Below are 19,663 nucleotides of genomic sequence, written 5' to 3' on the forward strand. Positions count from 1 at the left end.
ATGAACAAATATTACACTACCATATAAATCTCATTAATTAAAAATTAGCTTAATATATTTATGCAAACATACATATAAAGTTCATCAGAATGTGACAGTATTATTTCCTCTACCTGTGTATTAAGCTTAGGCCCACTGAGTAATAAGGTTTATCTCTGGTTCTAGAGCTACATTATCCAATGTGGAGCCACTAGCCACAAGTGTCTATTGAGCACTTGAAATGTGAAGTTTAAATTGACATCTGTGGGGCTTCCCTGGTGGCGCAGTGGTTGGGAGTCCGCCTGCCAATGCAGGGGACACGGGTTCAAGCCCTGGTCCGGGAAGATCCCACATGCCTCGGAGCACTTAAGCCTGTGTGCCATAACTACTGAGTCTGTGCTCTAGAGCCCTCAAGCCACAACTACTGAAGCCCGTGCGCCTAGAGCCCAGGCTCCGCAACAAGAGAAGCCACCGCAATGGGAAGCCTGCGCACAGCAACGAAGACCCAATGTAGCCAAACACAATAAATAAAAATAAATTTATAAATTGACATCTGTGTAGATGTAAAGACACAGAAGATAATATTATAGACATACTGGGTTAAAAATATGATTATATCTATTATAACTAATTTCACCTTTTTTCTTTTTACCTTTTCTAATGTTACTACAATATTATAAACTATGTGGCTCAGAGTAAATTTCTATTGATCGTGCCGCTCATGAGGAAGGAATAATATGGTTCAAAAATGCAGTTCTTTTTACAGTAGAATGACTACATTACAGACATCATCCTTTGCATTTCCCTATAGTGATTCTCTTTGTTCACTGATTTGCTCCTGCAATGTGGCAAACATTGTTCCTGGCACCAGAAAAAGCGATGATCAAAACAGAAGAAAAAAAAAAAAAGAATTCCTGCACTAAAACAATTTATCTTCTAATGTAAGGAGAAAAACAATAAACATATTAATAAGTAAAATATGTAATATGTCAGACGATAATGATTGCTACAGGAAAAATAAGACACTGAATCAGGATTGGGGTTGCTGATGGGGAAATGAAAGATAGATCATGCATTTGGAATTGCAATTTTCATAGATGGTTTCAGAGGGCATCCCTGAGAGGGTAACACACATGCAAAGAAGGGAATGAACCATGTGAAAGTCAGGAGGAAAAGTGTGATAAGCAAAGGAAAGATCAAGTGCAAAGTTCCTGATGCCCAACTTGGATGGAGTATTCAAATAACAGCAACTGCTTATAGGCAGTGTGGCTGAAGCAGAGGGAGAGAGGGAGAAACTGGTAAAGGACAAGGTGGTGTAGGACCTTGTATGCACCTTCCACTTCCCTGCTCTGCTCTGGATGAAAAAAGATACAATTCAAGAGCTTTAGCAGAAAAGGGACTCTTTCTGTTACATTACACTGTAAAAAGCAAAGTTTAAAAATGAATCTCCCTGTGGGACATGGTACATTGAGAAAAGGCTGGTGACTAGTTAGGACGCAAGAAATGGTGGGTCCTTGGACCAAGGTGGCAATGGTGGAGGGTATGACAAGTGGTCAGACTCCGAGCCTATAGAATTTGCTGACAGATTGTGTCTTGTGAGAGGAGGAGAGGTGTCAGGATTCTTTTAGTGACCTTTCAGCTCCATTATATTACTAAATTAACATTAGAAAAATGTACATACTCAGTAGAATTATTTTTATAATGAACATATCTTTCTGCTATGAAATTCTGACTTTCAAGGGGGGAAAAGTGAGGATTTGTTTTTAAAAATATGCAGATTAGAACTTGTACAATAAAACAGTACACTAACAGTACAATAAAAGTTTAAATTTTAAATGATGATGTTTGAACCACTTTGAGGCATTAGGTAGACTGATTTTTCTTCAGTAGTTTATCTAAAATATCAAAAATAACTGGTACATTATATAAGTTGTTCAACAGAATAATTCTTCCTGTAATGCAGTTACCAGTTATTGAAACATATATTACTTAACTCAAGAAGAGCTTTAAAAAAACAGTGCAGAGTTTAGTATCAACTCATTTTATACTACAAATTTACTCAGTTTCAGCCCTATTGACACTTGGAGCCAAATAATTCTTTGTTGTGGGGATGTCTTCCCCATCCGGTGGTGACAACCAAATGCTCCCTAACCACTAGAATCTCTTCTTAAACTTATAACAAATTAACCTTTTATTAATTAGGTAATTAAAGCAGTAGCTGACATTTATAGAAACACATTGTACCAGGGATCCTATTATGTGTGTTAAAGGCATAGTCGCATTTATTCACCATAGCCATGTAATTAGGGGGTTATTGTCATTCTCTCCTTCTACAGATAAGAAATTGCAGTTTAGGGCTTACCTGGTGGCGCAATGGTTGAGAGTCCGCCTGCCGATGCAGGAGATACGGGTTCGTGCCCCGGTCCGAGGATCCCACATGCCGCGGAGCGGCTGGGCCCGTGAGCCACGGCCGCTGGGCCTGCGCGTCTGGAGCCTGTGCTCCGCAGCGGGAGCAGCCGCAGCAGTGAGAGGCCCGCGTACTGCAAAAAAAAAAAAAAAAAAAAAAAAAAAAAAGAAATTGCAGTTTAGATAGAGACCCACTTCCACAAAGTCTCAAAGCAAAGGATGGGAGAAAAGTGATCTGGAAGTCTGGGCCCTTCCTAACATTTCTTCAGGTGAGACTCTGCAAACCTAGATTTATTCATGAGTTTGTCTCCATGATTTAAAAATATTTAGTGCATTTAATTAAAATATCATAGTTAGACTGACACAATATTGTTTATCAGAAAGAAAATGGTTTGCTTTAATAAGTGTTTCCATTTTTAACTTTTTAATACTTTTGAATTCACATATGTGCAAACATAATTTTGAAGATATATTGTCCCTAATCAAATTGCAACACTGTTAATATTCTTCAGTGTTTACATCTAAGCAAAAACTACATGATAGCAACATGATAGCAAACATAATTTTGAATATATATTGTCCCCAATCAAATTTCAACACTGTTAATATTCTTCAGTGTTTACATCTAAGCAAAAACTACATGATAGCAACTTTGTAAACAATTAGGTTTAATTTTTTTCCAGAGGGAACATTTTAAATATGGTGTTTTAGCTGGATTTCATTAAAATATGTTTCTTCAGCTGTGTGAAGGGCTGTAAAGGAGTGAGGGAAGGAGTGGAGTGTGACAAAACTATGACAAAGGAGTTAGGAAAAACATTTCAGGAACAAAGAGAATTAATTAACTCAAACATATGATTCATCTCACTCTGGTAAGAGCTAATTGCCTTTTATGCACTCCAACTGTTAAAAGTACCGTGATGTGGCTACTCATGTGAACATAAAAACTATTAGAATGCACTGAAATTCATAATGCGTACTATATTTTACATAATAAAAATCCTTTCCTTCCTAACATAATGTTCCAGTATATTAAATTTTCTGGTTAACTTGAAATATTTCTTTAATTTTCCTAAGGTAGATTAGTCTTTATTTTGTCTTAATAAAAATACTATGATAAATACATTTCAAAGATGAGTGGATTTCTTTTAGTGCTCCAGAAATATCAGGGGTTAAAAACGTTACTGTGTAATTCTATAAAGTTTGACGTAAAACATGCAGAAAAAAATAATGAATCTCTACTATTCCCTGGACATTTCTATAAGGGTATTATTTTGTATATTTTTGAAAATTGTTCTGTGAACTCTTTCTCTTAAATGTATATTTTAGAGTGTAAGGAAGAAAGGATAATTGAGTTTTGAATGAGATCCACACTCCTGTATAATCTCTCTTTAACACAAAATATTTCAAATCTGAAATAACTCTTTCAAAGCAAATGTTTCAGCAGCAGAAACATTTAAATTTTTTAATTAAAATTTTTAAAATCATTTTTATTCTTTCTCAGACTAACTACTTCATTTTCTGTTTATGTCTACTGGAGAGTGTTATTGCTGATAATTCTAAATACATATGTCCCTGGATATTTTCCTAAATAAGTCCCAGGAGTGAGTGAAGGAAATTTATACTGTAAAAAGGTGATTTTCTGCCTTAAGTATCTGCCAGAGTCTCCTTAATCTATAATCAAAAGTGTGGCTCCAACCTCATCTACTGATCAATCAAGACTTGAATGTACATTAGAGTCCCCTGGGGGCTTGTTCAAACACAGAGTGCTGGGCCCACCCCCAGAATTTCTGATTCAGTAGGTCTCAGGTGCAACCTGAACGTTGCATTTCTAACAATTTGCAGGTGATACTGATGATACTGGTCCAAGAACTACACTCTGGGAACTTCTGTATTTGAGGAAACTTTCCCTGAAAGACTAAACACTGATCAGTAGCATACCCTAAGATCTCTCAGCATTAACCACCTAAGTGTATTATACATGTTTTAGCACTTAATAATACATTTTAAAATGATTCTCCAATCTTATTTAATTTGTAAACTCAGTAGCAATAAGAACAATCCTATTTCTTTTCTACTTTCCAGAGAATCAGGTACTTTGTCCCTCATAAATATACCATTTAGCTAGTAAACATAAATGTGATAGACATATGAAAAATGTATAAAAGTGTTTTTAATCCACTAGATACTTATTTGTACACTATATTATTTGGATGATTTACCTTATGTCACGTTTTTATATTCTGAAAATAAATAACACGTAAAATAAAAAAGAATTAATTTAGGAAAGTCATATTGGAGTAAAAAGCTCAGAACTTCCAATCTAATTCTGAGTCTACCAATAGTTGGATTTATGATTTGGGGCAAATGATTTGTTCCCTGTGGGCCACAGTTTCTTCTTCTATAAACTGAGGGTATTGGATTAAATGAGGTCTAATCCTGGGAGCAGGTTTTAAATTGTATGATAATAAGTTTTTTAAAAGACTCACATTGTTATCTTACAGACTGATGATACTTTTATGTTATTCTAGAACACAAAAAGAGAGTGAAAATTTCAAGCCCTCTTTTTAACAATAGGTTACTTGATATGCCAGCTCAAAATAAGAGATAGCATGGAAGAAAACAAGGAATGCATACCTTTGAGGAAGAAGGTATGCATTCCCTCATGCCTAAACCAGTAGATGAAAAGGCAGGTAGTCCTCATATATGGTGCTATGTGCATTCTAATTATAACTAGAGTTTCACGTGGGTTTTCCATGTTCTTAATATAGAATTTTTTAAAAAAAATGTATCAAACCCTCAACTGTAAAAATATCAAATATCATTAATTTATAGTTTAAAATAAACCTATCATAAAAAGAATAGAATGTTTTACCTTAAATTAGATTTTAATATAAACCTCAATGTGTAGTTTGTTCCGTAGAATTAATGAATATACACCACTGCTTATTTTCTGTTTCATTGATGTGATAAATAAGGCTTCTAGGGGGCTTCCCTGGTGGCGCAGTAGTTGAGAGTCCGCCTGCCGATGCAGGGGACACGGGTTTGTGCCCTGGTCTGGGAAGATCCCACATGCCACAGAGCGGCTGGGCCCGTGAGCCATGGCCGCTGAGCCTGCATGTCCGGAGCCTGTGCTCCGCAACGGGAGAGGCCACAACAGTAAGAGGCCCGTGTACGGCAAACGAAAAAAATAAAATAAAATAAAATAAATAAGGCTTCTAAATTGTACTTTGAAGAGCTATTTCTTTTCTCTCCTTTAACTAAAGCGTTTCATTTCAGTACTTTTTATTTTCCTTAATAACGTTAGTACCCATGGCATTTAATAAATCTTATAAATTTAAGATTAAAATGTATCACCCCACACTCCTGTTTTTTATGAGTCTGACTTGCCTGTCGAGTATGCTGGAAGAAAAAAATACTGGTATCACAATTCTTTTAGAAGAGTTCAGAATAATTTTTGTTTACTTTAACAGAGTAGGAGTAAGGTAAAAACTAAGTCTGTCTCAGAATTAAGTTTTTTATTGATGCTTCTAATCTCTCTGACCATAAATTCACTTTTCTTTGATCAACAGTCATCAAAAGCAACAGAAGCAGCATACACAAACACAAATGAACCAACAAAAAGCTCAGCCTCTCCCTGTTATACTCCTATTTTGTCCACTCAGCACATTTGCTACATTCTCCAAGTAATGAGGAGCCAGTGTGTTAATTACAAAACCATAAGGAACGTACAAGAAAGAAGCTTTTCACTACTCCTCCAGTGCTTTGATCTAATTCAACTTGAGAACTATTGGGATCTTTACTTTGTCAAAGACAATGCTGAGTGTTCAACAGACTAATGCACAAGCAGGTTTGGCAGAGTAGGTTAGCACAGGGGGTTAACACCCACGGCATGCCTGAGTACCCTCCAGGGAGGACAGCACTCCCATTGATTCAGTATGTGTTCTTAAATATGGTGACCCTAATTAAATCAATCATCCTTCTTAGTGGGTATCAGGAGACTTAAGGCAGATTGATTTAGCAGGGGCCAAGGTATTTAAGGGAGTTGATTTAATCAATGGAGTCATGTGATCTAGGGGCTGATTGAATCAACGGGAGTCACATGATACCGGGGACTGAATCATTGGTAGTCCCATGATTTAAGGGAACTGATGGAATCAAACGCAATCACGTGATATAAGGGGGCTTCTTGTTTTAACAAGGGTCAGGAGATTAAGAAGACCTATTAATTTAATGGGGTTCAGGAGAATTAAGAAGGCCCAATGACTTCATGGGTGTCAGGAGAGTTAAGAGGGCAGATTGATTTAATGAGGATCAGGAAACCTAAGGGATTTGATTGGTATAATGGGCATCAGGAGATTTAAGAAGGATGATTGATCTAATGGGGGTCAGGCTATATAACTGGGCTGATGGAATCAATGAGAGTCACCTGATTTATGGGGACTGATTTAACAATAGGAGTCATGTGATCCAATGGGGTTGATCGAATAAGCCCAAGCAACCCCTCACCAAGGGTAGTCACCTATGTACACAACTGTGTACATACTATGTGTCCACAAAGGATCTTTGCATACACAATGCATATACAGAAATGTGGATATACTATGTTTCCACAAAGGAACTTTACGTATACAATTCATAAACACAATTGTGTAACCCAGGGGGTATACTCACAGAATATCACATTGCTCAGTTGTGTAATTTTGTATTTTGTTATGATATCAGGTAAAGTTCCTCTTCATTATTTCCTTTCCTGAAATACCACTGACTATCCTTAAAATTACTTTTCCACATAAACTTTGAAATAAACAACTTGAGAACTATTTTAAGCCAAATACATACATGCATATACATATAAGTACACACACATCTCATTAGGATATTGAGTGGAATTACATGGGTTTTATGGTTTAATACAAGGACAATTAACTTCTTTTATATTGCGTCTTTCCATTTTAGAGCATGATCTTTCTTACCAGTCATTCCTTTTGACCATCAATAAGTATTTAGCATCTCTTGCTACAGCTGTTTATTAAGTATTTTGTAGTTTTTGATGCTATTTTCATTGGGATTTTCTCCATTGCATTTTCCAGTTGCTGATTGTTGTCAACATTTACAGGAAAGATATCAATTTTTGTAAACTATTTTTCATTACTAGATTCTTACATTAGTTTAACAATATTTCTTTGATTTCCAGAAATTGTCTAGAAACACTGTCACTTCTTGTGTAATTTGAGTTTTATCTCTTCTTCTTAGTCAAATTTTAAATATGATTTTGTTATTTTTGTATTAACTGGAACTCCCAGAATTAGGCTGATATAAAGGAAGAAAGTATATGCAGTAAGTGCCCAACTATTTTGACAAACATGAGTCTTTTATGTATAGTCATAATGTACTGTGCTTTTTTAATTGGCTTAGTGAATGAGCTAGACTCAGAAGAGTAAAATTCAGAAAGCAAGTCCCAAATTTTATTTTCCGTTCACTTTATGGCAGCAAAATCTTTCAGGTCAAAGTTTTATTTCTGTTTCATTTTTTTATACTTTGGTCATCTTTTAGCATTTAAAAAATCATTATTTACATTATTTATTTTCGTATACCCTACACATAATGCAAATATCCCCCAAACACTGTCATTGCAGAACCACTCTACTCAATAAACTTAGAAAGGCTGATAAGCCACAATAAAGCTCCTATTACAAAGGAATTAATCTTTATCTCGCTGAATCATATATGTTCAATGCTGATTTCATCCTAAATTCAGGTATGACTTAAAATCAAATGGGGAAAGGAATCATAAAAATTCCAGTGAACAAAGATATTTGCTTATCCATAATATCTTGTATTGTTAGCAGGTGATTTAAAAATTTTATTATAATAGAACCCACGTTTTAAAAAAAATTTTCTGGCCTCGCCAAGTATCATGTGGGATATTAGTTCCCCAACCAGGGATCCAACCTGTGCCCCTGCATTAGAAGTGTGGAATCTTAACTGCTGGACCACCAGGGAAGTCCCCCACATTTGTTTTTTTATTCTGATCGCAAACCTTAGAGAAGAAATCCATAGAATATGGTGTAATGAATTATATATCGCTAGAACTATTTTTCCTTTCAGATGACTGTATCAGCTATTATAACTTTTTATATATCTTACCCTAATAATACAAGCAAAACTCCTCACAATAATTCATAAGCGATTGATATCATTTTTCCCTAATAATTTTACAAAGTATCATTATTGCTAAAATTAACTTTTTAATATTTTTGTAAATTTCACTTTGTTGCATTATTTCTTTTAAAATTTCTAAACATATATAAGAAGAATAATAAAGCTGTGTTTGTCCAACATGATACATATTACCTTCAGGTGGCTATTTAAATTTAAATTAAAGTTAGATAAAATTTAAAACTCAGTTCTTCAGTCTCACTAACTATATTTCAAGTCCTCAATAACCACTTGTGTCTAGTGTCTACCATGTGGGACAGCACAGATATAGAACCCTTCCATCATTGCAGAATGTTCTATTGGACAGTGCTGGTTTAGAGTATAGCAAAACTGGCGTATCTTTGTTACTTGTAAAACATTGATGATTTTTTTTACAATTTAATAGTTTGTAATAAGTTTTATAGAGATTAGATTGTTTGATCTTATATTGGAAATAACTATTTCCAATTTTAGTCCCTTTCACAAAGAGCACCAGAACTCTCTGGGTAGAACTTGTAGAACTACAAAATTAGAAACATCAGGATCCAAAAAACGAATATCAGAAACATAATAAGGAGTCACTTAAAAAAAACTCTCACATGATGATATTGGTTCATAAACTACTTGAATTTATTTCCTTCCGCTTCCTCATTCACCTCTTCATCAATTCCACAACTATTTACTGAGGATACTGGACATAGACAAAACAAAAATAATATGTATAAAATGTCATATAGTAATAAGTGTTAAATTAAAAAAATTATAATAAAAGAGAGGACGGAATGAGTAGATAGGATTGGGGAGGAATTCCTGCTTTAAATGGCATGATCAGAAAAGAGTCCAGTCAGGTGACACTTCAGCATGGACCAGAAAAACCTACTATGTTACTGGCACTGACTCAATGTTAGACTCTGCATTAGACTCAAGAGCATTTTTGTTTTAGGCATTATGCTAGGGTTTGGAAGCACAGAGAAGGAAAAGACTTTTGTTCTATCCTCAGGAAGATCTAGGGATGTTTAGGGAAGAAGATAAATGAGACGATAACCCATTACCACACAATCTGCTAAGTGACATACTACAAGTGTGGGCATGTAGTATTATGTTTTCTTATCCACTAGGTAACAGTTTTCCCCAAAGGCATATTAAGCCTCATTAACAGTATTGAAAAAAATTATCCATTTATTTATTTCAAAATTAATTTGTAACAGAAAATAATATTAAGGAATCATAAAATATCTATTAGCTAAAGTTGGTTTCATTCTGGACATTATAAAAACTTTTCAATTTTTTTTTTTTTGAAATGAACCCATCTTCCCTTTCAGTGGGATAAGGTAACATTAATAAGACTAATGAACATAGAATCTAAAACATAATAAATGACCAAATAAAAATTTTGTATCTTCTTTTTTGTCGAGCATATCCTAATAAATGTGATAAAACATGGAAATTTTTTATAGCTATTCTTATCCTGCTGACAGGATTCATTATTTTTACAACTGATTTAGAAAAAATATAAATTAATAATAACTGGCCTATTATTATTGTTGAATAACTTCAAATACATAGTACAATATTAAAAATATTCCTTTTTTTTTTTTTTTTTTTTTTTTTTTGCGGTACGCAGGCCTCTCACTGCTGTGGCCTCTCCCGTTGTGGAGCACAGGCTCTGGACACACAGGCTCAGTAGCCATGGCTCACGGGCCCAGCCGCTCCGTGGCATGTGGGATCTTCCCAGACCGGGGCACGAACCCGTGTCCCCTGCATTGGCAGATGGACTCTCAACCACTGCACCACCAGGGAAGCCCCAAAATATTCCTATTTTTGAGTTTTGTTTTCTGAACTGAATATTAATAATCTCAAAATTAAAAGAGATATAATTTTTCATGTACTTCATGATGGATGCCTTAGAAAGATTTACATGGAGAGAGGTAAACACTTCTATTAGTTATCTCCAATTAACCATGAAACAAATAAAAGGCAAATGTATGATTGATAACTAAGAAGCTGCAAGTAACTGGGTAATAAGGCAAAAGTAATGTTATATATTCATAGATTATTATCTAAGAACATCATTTTGTTGGTATAAATTGATTACAAAGCAGTTGAAATTAATATGACTTTTAGGTAAGGACACAAATGTAAAGAGTTTTGAAGATAGCAACCATCTGAAAACAAACCACTCATACCATTTTTCATGAGACTAAGAGAAAGTCTTACTATACTGTATTTAGAGACCATTACTTGTTTTCAATGAGACTTATAAGCAAAAAATGACACTTACTTAAAGCTTGAGTTTTAATTAAGTAAAGCTTTCAGTGTAAATTAATTCAGACTAGATTTTACTGATCTGTAACATCATACGATTTTACTGTTATTTCTACAGTCCATTACTTAAAAATTGATTCAATTTACGTTAACATGTGAGTGATTAAATAATTTCTGAGGAAATTTTAATTATCACTATGGCTGTTTTCTCTATATAACTAAGATCTTAAACACACACAAATTGAATTAAGGAAAAAAAAACTTTTCAGAAAAGCCAGAATCTGTATTGGGAACAAAAGATATTCCTGTTCTATTCAACATTTTAGTGTTTAGCTCTCCTTTTTCCTAAGTCATATATTAGTGTTGGAGTAAGAAAAGGGACTTGAGGTGTCATCTATTTATGTTATACTCATCATTTTGAGGATGGCCTTCCTCAGGGCCTTTGCACATACAATCCTCTTAGCCTCTAGTACCTATTCCCAGAATATTAGTATGTTTTGCTTCCTCACTTAATTTGTGTCCCTGCTAAAATGCCACCTTTTAAGAGAAGATTTTCCTGACTACCTCTAGTCCCTTACCCTGCTTTATTTTTCTTTATAACACTTATTAACAATGTAGTACTCTGTTTATTTCTGTAATATTCTGTCTCCCTCTAACTTTGCCACCATTAGCATGTAACAGCCATGAGAATGGCGTGTCTATTTTGTTTAAAATATGTATCTAGGGTCTGAAAGAGGGCCAGGCAATTTAGAAGATGCTTGTCAAATATCTGGGAATGCATATGTGATTAAATGATTACCTCTGTATTTAACTAGTTCATAAAATCAGATGCTTTTCTATAGACACAACTGATCCAATTGAATTCAGTTTTAAGACAAATGAAAATCACAACCAAAATCAACTGACTAATAAACCCAACCCTTTCTGTGGTTTCAGGAAATAAAATGGTGAATTTAGTTGTGTTTTGCTCATGTCAATCAGTTGATCTAGGATTGTTCACAAGTCTAGATATTCTTCATGATATCCAGATATCTAGGTTATCGAAGAGTGTATTTTGGTTTTCCAATTAATGTTTTATGCAAATTTCCATATTTTTCTACGTCTTTCAAAATACACTTTGATATATTGATAGTTTCTAAATCTGGTTACAGGTTTAGGATTTTTGTTTGTCAGAGCAATATTTCTGCCTCACAAATTATTGTCAAATTTTAATTGAGTTGAAAGAGCTATTTTCCATGAGTTAATCAGTATTAACCTGCCAGAAGATGAGCATGTTTACACAAAGTCTTTTTGCAATGCTGTGCTCAACATTTAATTTTTTGGCAGAAAAATGCCTTCTTTAGAGTCTCGATTACTTCATATTCAAGTGGGAGGTATGGTAGAGTGAAAAAGAGGTATTATTTAATTAAAACAACCTGGGCTAAACCTCAGCTCTTCCATTTTGTAACTTTGAGATTCAGTGTCTACATTAATATAGAGTGGGTGAAGGAATACTGACCACATATCATGCTCTTATCACATACACACACACACACAGAGTCAAAATATAAATTTCTCAAGAGTTTCTGCTACATAAAGAACACCTGATACATTTAATTCTCTTTTTTCCTTATTACCTCCCATTCTCTAAAAGTACCTCTGAATTAGCTTTTTTTTTTTTTTTTTTGCCGTGGTCTTATAGTCTCAATTTCAAATCATTCTGGGTTTCAAATTAGTTGATAGGTGATGAATTTTAACAGCTATTGCTCTTATTTTAGATTTTAGTCATATAATAAAGCTATTACATTAAACTAATATTCTTAGCAAATATATGAAAATTTATATTAGGAACTGAACAAGAAAAATATATACTAGGAATTATGGCAATAAAACTTAATTCAAGGTATAGTACTATCCCTTTAGAAATGAACCAAAATCGTAAAGAATGGAAAAGGAGAAAAGAGAGGTTGGGGAAAGACAGAACATTGAATGGAAGGATATTGTAAAATATATACATCTTAAGAATTAGGAGGGAAAACTAGAAGAATAAATACATGGATGGATAGTTATATGTGTGCTGATTGAGCAGAACATTTAATTAAGCCAACAAGTTTTTTGGAGTGCTGTAATATTTCATAGAGAAACTGAAATTGAATTGGCCTAGAAGAAAAGCAAGATTCAAATGGTTAGAAAGGAGACAGAAGGTCATTCCAGAGTATGTAGGAATAAAGTAAGGAGATGAACATTTTAAAGTTACCTGAAATAGTAGTTCTTTTCTATTTTGAGGAGTTGCCTATAATCTGAAATGATTCCCCAAACTAATATAAAATGTCAAGTGAACTGTGTCCTCAATGGATTAATACTGATATCAGGTGGATTCCCAACAGATGGATAAAGTAGAGAATACTCCAGAAATTTGACTTGTATGAACTGTTCTCTTGATTTTCTTTTTTGAAAAGACATTTAAAGTTAAATGTAACTTGTGTATTTTTGGAAAATATACAAATTTCCCCATCATTAAGTTACAAAATAGATATGCATAAATGTGGAACTTTTGCCAGAAAAATTCTAAGGGTAGGTTTCCTTATCTTTAAATTCAAAAAGGTACTGTCACTGAGAAACAGCTCTATTACTATTAGCCTACAAATTGTCCTTTTGGGAAGAAGAGAAAGTTAATTAAATATGTGAGGTCAAAGACCTGAAGGTGGCCTTCCCTGGTGGCACAGTGGTTGAGAATCCGCCTGCCAATGCAGGGGACACGGGTTCGTGCCCCTGTCCGGGAAGATCCCACATGCCGCGGAGCGGATGGGCCCGTGAGCCATGGCCGCTGAGTCTGCGCGTCCGGAGCCTGTGCTCCGCAACGGGAGAGGCCACAACGGTGAGAGGTTCGCTACCACAAAAAATAAAAAATAAAAAATAAAGACCTGAAGGTGTGGCCCCTTTAGTGCTCCTGCTACCCCTTAGGTTGGAGTTCCGTCCCCAGCATACAGTGCCTCCTCTCCCCCAGGCTATGGTTTTATTGTTTTCTTTCCTTTCCTCATGGGTTTTCTTCAGTGCCATTTGGACAAAATTGTTTGTTGTCCTTTCCCCCACGATTAAGCCTTTTTTTCCAGAGATACCAGGCCTTGTATGGTTTGGGTATCAGACTAAATCTTGTGTCTTCTATTTTTTGGAAGACTTTGCACAGAATTAGTATAATTTCTTCCTTTAATGTTTGGAAAAATTCACCAATGAAGATATCTGGGCCTGAAGTGGTTTTTTGTGGGAAGTTTTGAAAGTACAAATGTGGTTTCCTTAATAGTTGTATGAACTATCTAGGTTATCTATTTCTTCTTAATCGAGCTTTGAAAGTCTGTCCATTTCACTTAAGTTGTTGAATTTATTCCCATAAAAATTTTAAAATCTTTTATTATTTTTAAAATATCTGTAGAATCTTTATTGATGTCATCTCTCACATTCCCTTTTGATATTTTTGACCCACAAATAATTTTGAAACTTTTAATTAAGTTTCCAAATATTTGGGGATATTCCAGATGTATCTCTTAAATATATTTTGTTGTATAATAAATAACAGTTGCCACACACATATATGCACAATTTTTTTCCAAGTCATTTATTTCTTTAAGAAATTAGGTTAGTCATTCTGTACGATATTCCACAATCTATATTTGATTTATTGCTCTCTCTTGATACTATTCAACATGTTTCCTTTTCTTTATATTTCCTGTAATTAAATCTGGAAGTTTGCAGATTCAGCCTCAAATTTTAGCAATAACAATTTGTAGATAGTTGTTATTTTTCTTTAACATTACATTATGGGCACATACGGTCTGGTTTTCCTAAGACAGATCAGTGTTTTCAGTTGTTGTCAGCCAATCCATCCTTTACCGAGTTCACCAGCAACATTTCATGTGATTTTTATAGCATATAGTTAGGATTTTTATCTAGACCCATTATTTAATTTGAGCTTGAAAATGATGATTTTAATCTTCTATCATTCCTTCTGCTTTATTAGTTGGACTTCTATAAAGGAAATTAACCTTATCAAATGTTTGGCTACTCTGAAACAGATTATATTGTAAAGTAGTATAATTTCTTCTTTCCTTATACTTGCCAATTTGCAGAATAACAAGTTATTACATCAGCACTGTAAAAAGGAAGGGTAACCATATAATTTAACCTTCAAACTGAAACAATTCTGAGTGACATGAGGTGGTATTAACAATTACCCTAGGAGAGCAGTCATTGGGGATATTCCAGGCAAAAGTGACTCACAAGTGTTTTTTAAAATTCATGGATTTCTGTGTATTTTATGTTTCACCTTACTGTAATTTTTATTGCCCCAATTGTTTTATCTTTGACCATGGAAAGCCTATTCAAGTTGACTCCTATGTCCTTTGGAGATGATCTCAGTAGTCTTGGACAGATTTCTTGATTTCTTAGACAAAAAAGGTACTTCATGCTCATCTTCTGTATTTCCTTCTCCCACATCTGGAAACAATTTTTCAAAAAAGCCTTGCTCCTTTTAGTACGTAATGGTATTTAGATACTAAAATACTGGTTCTAGTGTGTGATTGCTTCCGTGTTGCCATTGCTTTTATGCCTCTCAACAAACAGAGCTAGGAAAGGTGCATTTTTCAAAAGGGAAGACTAATAATGTGTATGCTGATATTTTTAAATCAAAAGAAGCAATACTGGAATTTTATTTAACTTCTTTTATATTTGCTTTTCATTTTCTCTTATTCTAAAAATACTGATTAAATTATTGGTTTTTATATTATCTCTATTATCTACTATCATGTATATTCACTTAATACCAATATTTTTACTAACAATGACTAATTCAGCTTCAAATTTCTTTGGTGCTATTTTTAATCCTTACAGCGTATCTCAGTAGCAACGTCAGTTACAATACTGTTTTAAAATAATGTTAAATAATTCTGGTCAGAGGGGTTACGTAGTCAAATTGATGTGTGATTTGGGGTATTTTTTTAATTTACTTTTATAATTTATGTAGAATGTTTAAAGTTCGAAATTCAAAACTGTAAAAACAGATATTTTAAAAGAGTTGTAGTTTATCATTTAACATGTTCCTATTTTTGCCAGCCTCACAAAAGATAACATTAATAAAACCAAAGTAATGCTGCAATATTGAAACTAGTTTGACTATATTTACTGACATATGAACACATAAAGGTAACTTCTATTATAGAATAACTATTTTAACGTCTTTTGTCTCATTTTAATCATAGGCAACTTTTTTCCTGTCCTCATTACTTTTTTTTTTTTTTTTTTGGGGTACGTGGGCCTCTCTCTGTTGTGGCCTCTCCCGTTGCGGAGCACAGGCTCCGGACGCGCAGGCTCAGTGGCCATGGCTCACGGGCGCAGCTGCTCTGCGGCATGTGTGATCTTCGCGGACCGGGGCACGAACCTGTGTCCCCTGCATCGGCAGGCGGACTCTCAACCACTGCGCCACCAGGGAAGCTCCCCATTACATTTTTATGTAAGCTATGCTAGTTTCAGGTGTCTGTTTTGGTATGCTAATTTCAGGGAAATTGCTATAGTTTTTTTCAGACGCCAGTCCATAAATTCAGATTATTTCATCACAGCTCTTTGTACAACGGCTGAGTTCATCAAGCACATTTTTCTTACTTTTATGTCCTATTCTGACCCTACTGCTGTTGTGCAGATTTGTAGAAAGCAGAAACACTGGATGTATGACTCTCCTGTGAGAGTGGGTGAGTGTTAGAGATGCTGGAAATGCCATTTTTAGAGCTGTTTCATGTGAAGGGTCATATACTCTAAAAAGAATGTCTCCCAAGAAACCCTCATCCTGAAAGGTTCTGCTGCATAATTCAAAATGGCTACAAATGTCTGTAATGAAACTATGGAAGCATGGGGAAGTATCTGTCCTTAAGGCATGGCTTAACTTAGTGGTTGAAACTTCGTTTGGTAATATGATTTTTCCAGTTAATTTTAGATGATGGTAGGGAAAATAATACCTCTCTAAAATAGTTAACAGAGTGTTCATTCATATACAGAAATATAATATACTGGAAAAGATAGTAAATTTCAGTTGATGAAATACTGTAGAAAAGAAAACTATTAAATTTTATTTAACCCTTATTGCTCGAATTTATCTGACCACAGAAATTTTTGCTTTCCTATATCACATATTAATATGCAGGAGAATTATTATTCTATAAACACATCTAAGTTTTGTAAAGACTGTGTTAAATAAAGCTCAACAGGTACATTTATGATAAACCTTTTCAAGGCTTTCTATTTATTACTGTGAATCAGGAATCTTCAAGCTGGAGTACGGTACATGGGCCATCTCCCAAACTTATTTATATAAGAACCACTTTTCTACATGACACAAACTGTGAAATATTGTTTGAGAGGTATAATCGTTTTTAATTTTCACAATTTATACCCCTCTTTCTCACCCAGAGAAGGTCATATAATTTATCATGAAATGCAGAGAAATATGATTTTATCGCTATTCTTCTGATTATTAATACATTTAACTTTTTAATTGAGGTATAATATACACACAGAATTCTGCCTACCTTGTAAATGAAAAGTTTGATGAATTTTCACAAACTGAGCCAACTGTGTAACTAGCATCTAGCTCAAGAAGTAGAATATTATACCTACCTGGAAAAGGAAAGGAAAATGCAAATTTCCTCAGACATTCCAGGACCATCTCATTTTCTTTCAAAGAATAGTAAGCAATGAGGTAAGTAAGACAAAATTTTACAGATATACTCCCAAGTTGTATTAGATGAACTTATTCTAGGTTGCAGAAATTAGACTAGAGATTTTGCTTATCAACTGCATGGACAACCACCCTGTAGATTTGTACCCCCTCCCAAAGCTACAGATCTAAGAAATTGGCCAGAAAAAATGTAGGGTAAGTGAAATCTTACTCTACTTTAAGTGAAATCCATTCAACCTGTCTTTCCACAAATGTTCCATGCACTAAGACTATTTTCCTCTATTCCTTGATCTTTTGTACTTTGGCAATAGTACAATTTGTATTTCTATTTGAAAAATACAAATAGATTTGTTTATATAGGTGGCAACTGATGGGAGAAAGAGGAATGATGACTGGCAGTTGCAAACAGTATTTGTGGACAGTGGTGAAAGTGGCAAAGAAAATTCTCTATTTGGAGCAACATCTGTATCACTTGAAGACACAGCTCCTTAGTTTCTTGTGCTATCTGTAATTGTCTTTTTTGTCTGTTTGCACAGCCATTTAAAATTGATCTTGGAAGAGCTAATGAGGTACTGCCAACTGTCACTGTCTTAACTCTCTGCTTATAATAGCTATAAAAAATTGATGCCTATTATGTTCCCACCACTATGTTTAGGTTTCAAACTACATAATCCCTAAATCCCACCTCAACACTGTGAAATAGGTATTGTTAGTCCTATTATATTAACTAGTAAAACCAACAGAGAGACAAAGTACCTTGCCCTAAATTGTACAGATAATAAATTGAGAAAACAAGTTTTAACTCTAGGTACATCTGGCTCAAAAATCAAGCTATTTGCACTTAAACATGCATCCTATAATTTCTTTAGGTTCTGTATTCTTGAGAGCAGCCCTGTGAGATAGGGATTGTTTTTATTTCATGGAGGTGCAATCACTGAGAGCTGGGGTTTGAACCTAGGTCAGAAGATTGTGGATGTACTACTTTTTCAACTAACCAAATAGCATATATATGTATATATATATTTTCTTTTTAAATTCAACTTTAAAAAACCTCTTTCTATTAAGAAGTTCAGAGACTTACTATATCAAAGAAATGGAAGCATGCTGCTGACTTTTAATAGAAAATGAAAACACATGGTTTGAAATGGGGAGAGGGCACTAACATGTTTCTGATTTTTAATGATGTTAACAATGTTTCTTAAAAAAATGTTTCTTAAGGTACAGCTTAAGAAATGGTTTCTTACACAACGAGACAGAAGGTTAGAGCCAGATTTCCATCATTCATCTCTGTTTACATGACTGACTACATTAATATTTTTATGTTGCAGTAAGAGGTGGATTCATTTTTTTCAATACTAATAGTTATTGAGGTTAAGATAAAATATAAGTACAAGAAAATAAATATATGAAAATCATTAAACATAAAATTACATCAGTTAGCATTTTGTACCCAAAGAGAGATATATTTACAGAAATTTAAAACACTTTTTAATATAATCAGAGAGAGAGACATTATAAAGTACACCACTTTCGGTTTATTTGTTTTACCAGTAATTTTCTCAGACTTCTCCGCGGAACTGGTCTTGTTGTTCCTTAATTGATTTTACACTTAATAAAGTTAACATGCCATAAAAGGAACAAAAAAACAAAATGTTACTGATTTTGGACATTAAAAATAATGTATAATTAAGATATATATTTATATACAATAAAAAGATCTTTCTATAAAATGATTGTTTTAGTATTTATTGGTAGACTCCTTTTCTAAAAAAGAGAAGACAGCATATTTTATATAGCACAGCCAAGAGGCACATGAAAAGATGCTCAACGTCACTAATCATTAGAGAAATGAAAATCAAAACTACAATGAGATATCACCTCGCACCAGTCAGAATGGCCAGCATCAAAAAGTCTACAACAATAAATGCTGGAGAGGGTGTGGAGAAAAGGGAACCCTCCTACATGGATGGTGGGAATGTAAATTGGAGCAGCCACTATGGATAAAAGTATGGAGGTTCCTTAAAAAACTAAAAATAGAGCTACCATATGATCCAAGAATCCCATTCCTGGGCGTACATTTGGAGAAAACCATGGTTCGAAAGGATACATGCTTTC

Source organism: Phocoena sinus, chromosome 9 (assembly GCF_008692025.1).
Source record: "Phocoena sinus isolate mPhoSin1 chromosome 9, mPhoSin1.pri, whole genome shotgun sequence".
Lineage (NCBI taxonomy): Eukaryota > Metazoa > Chordata > Mammalia > Artiodactyla > Phocoenidae > Phocoena > Phocoena sinus.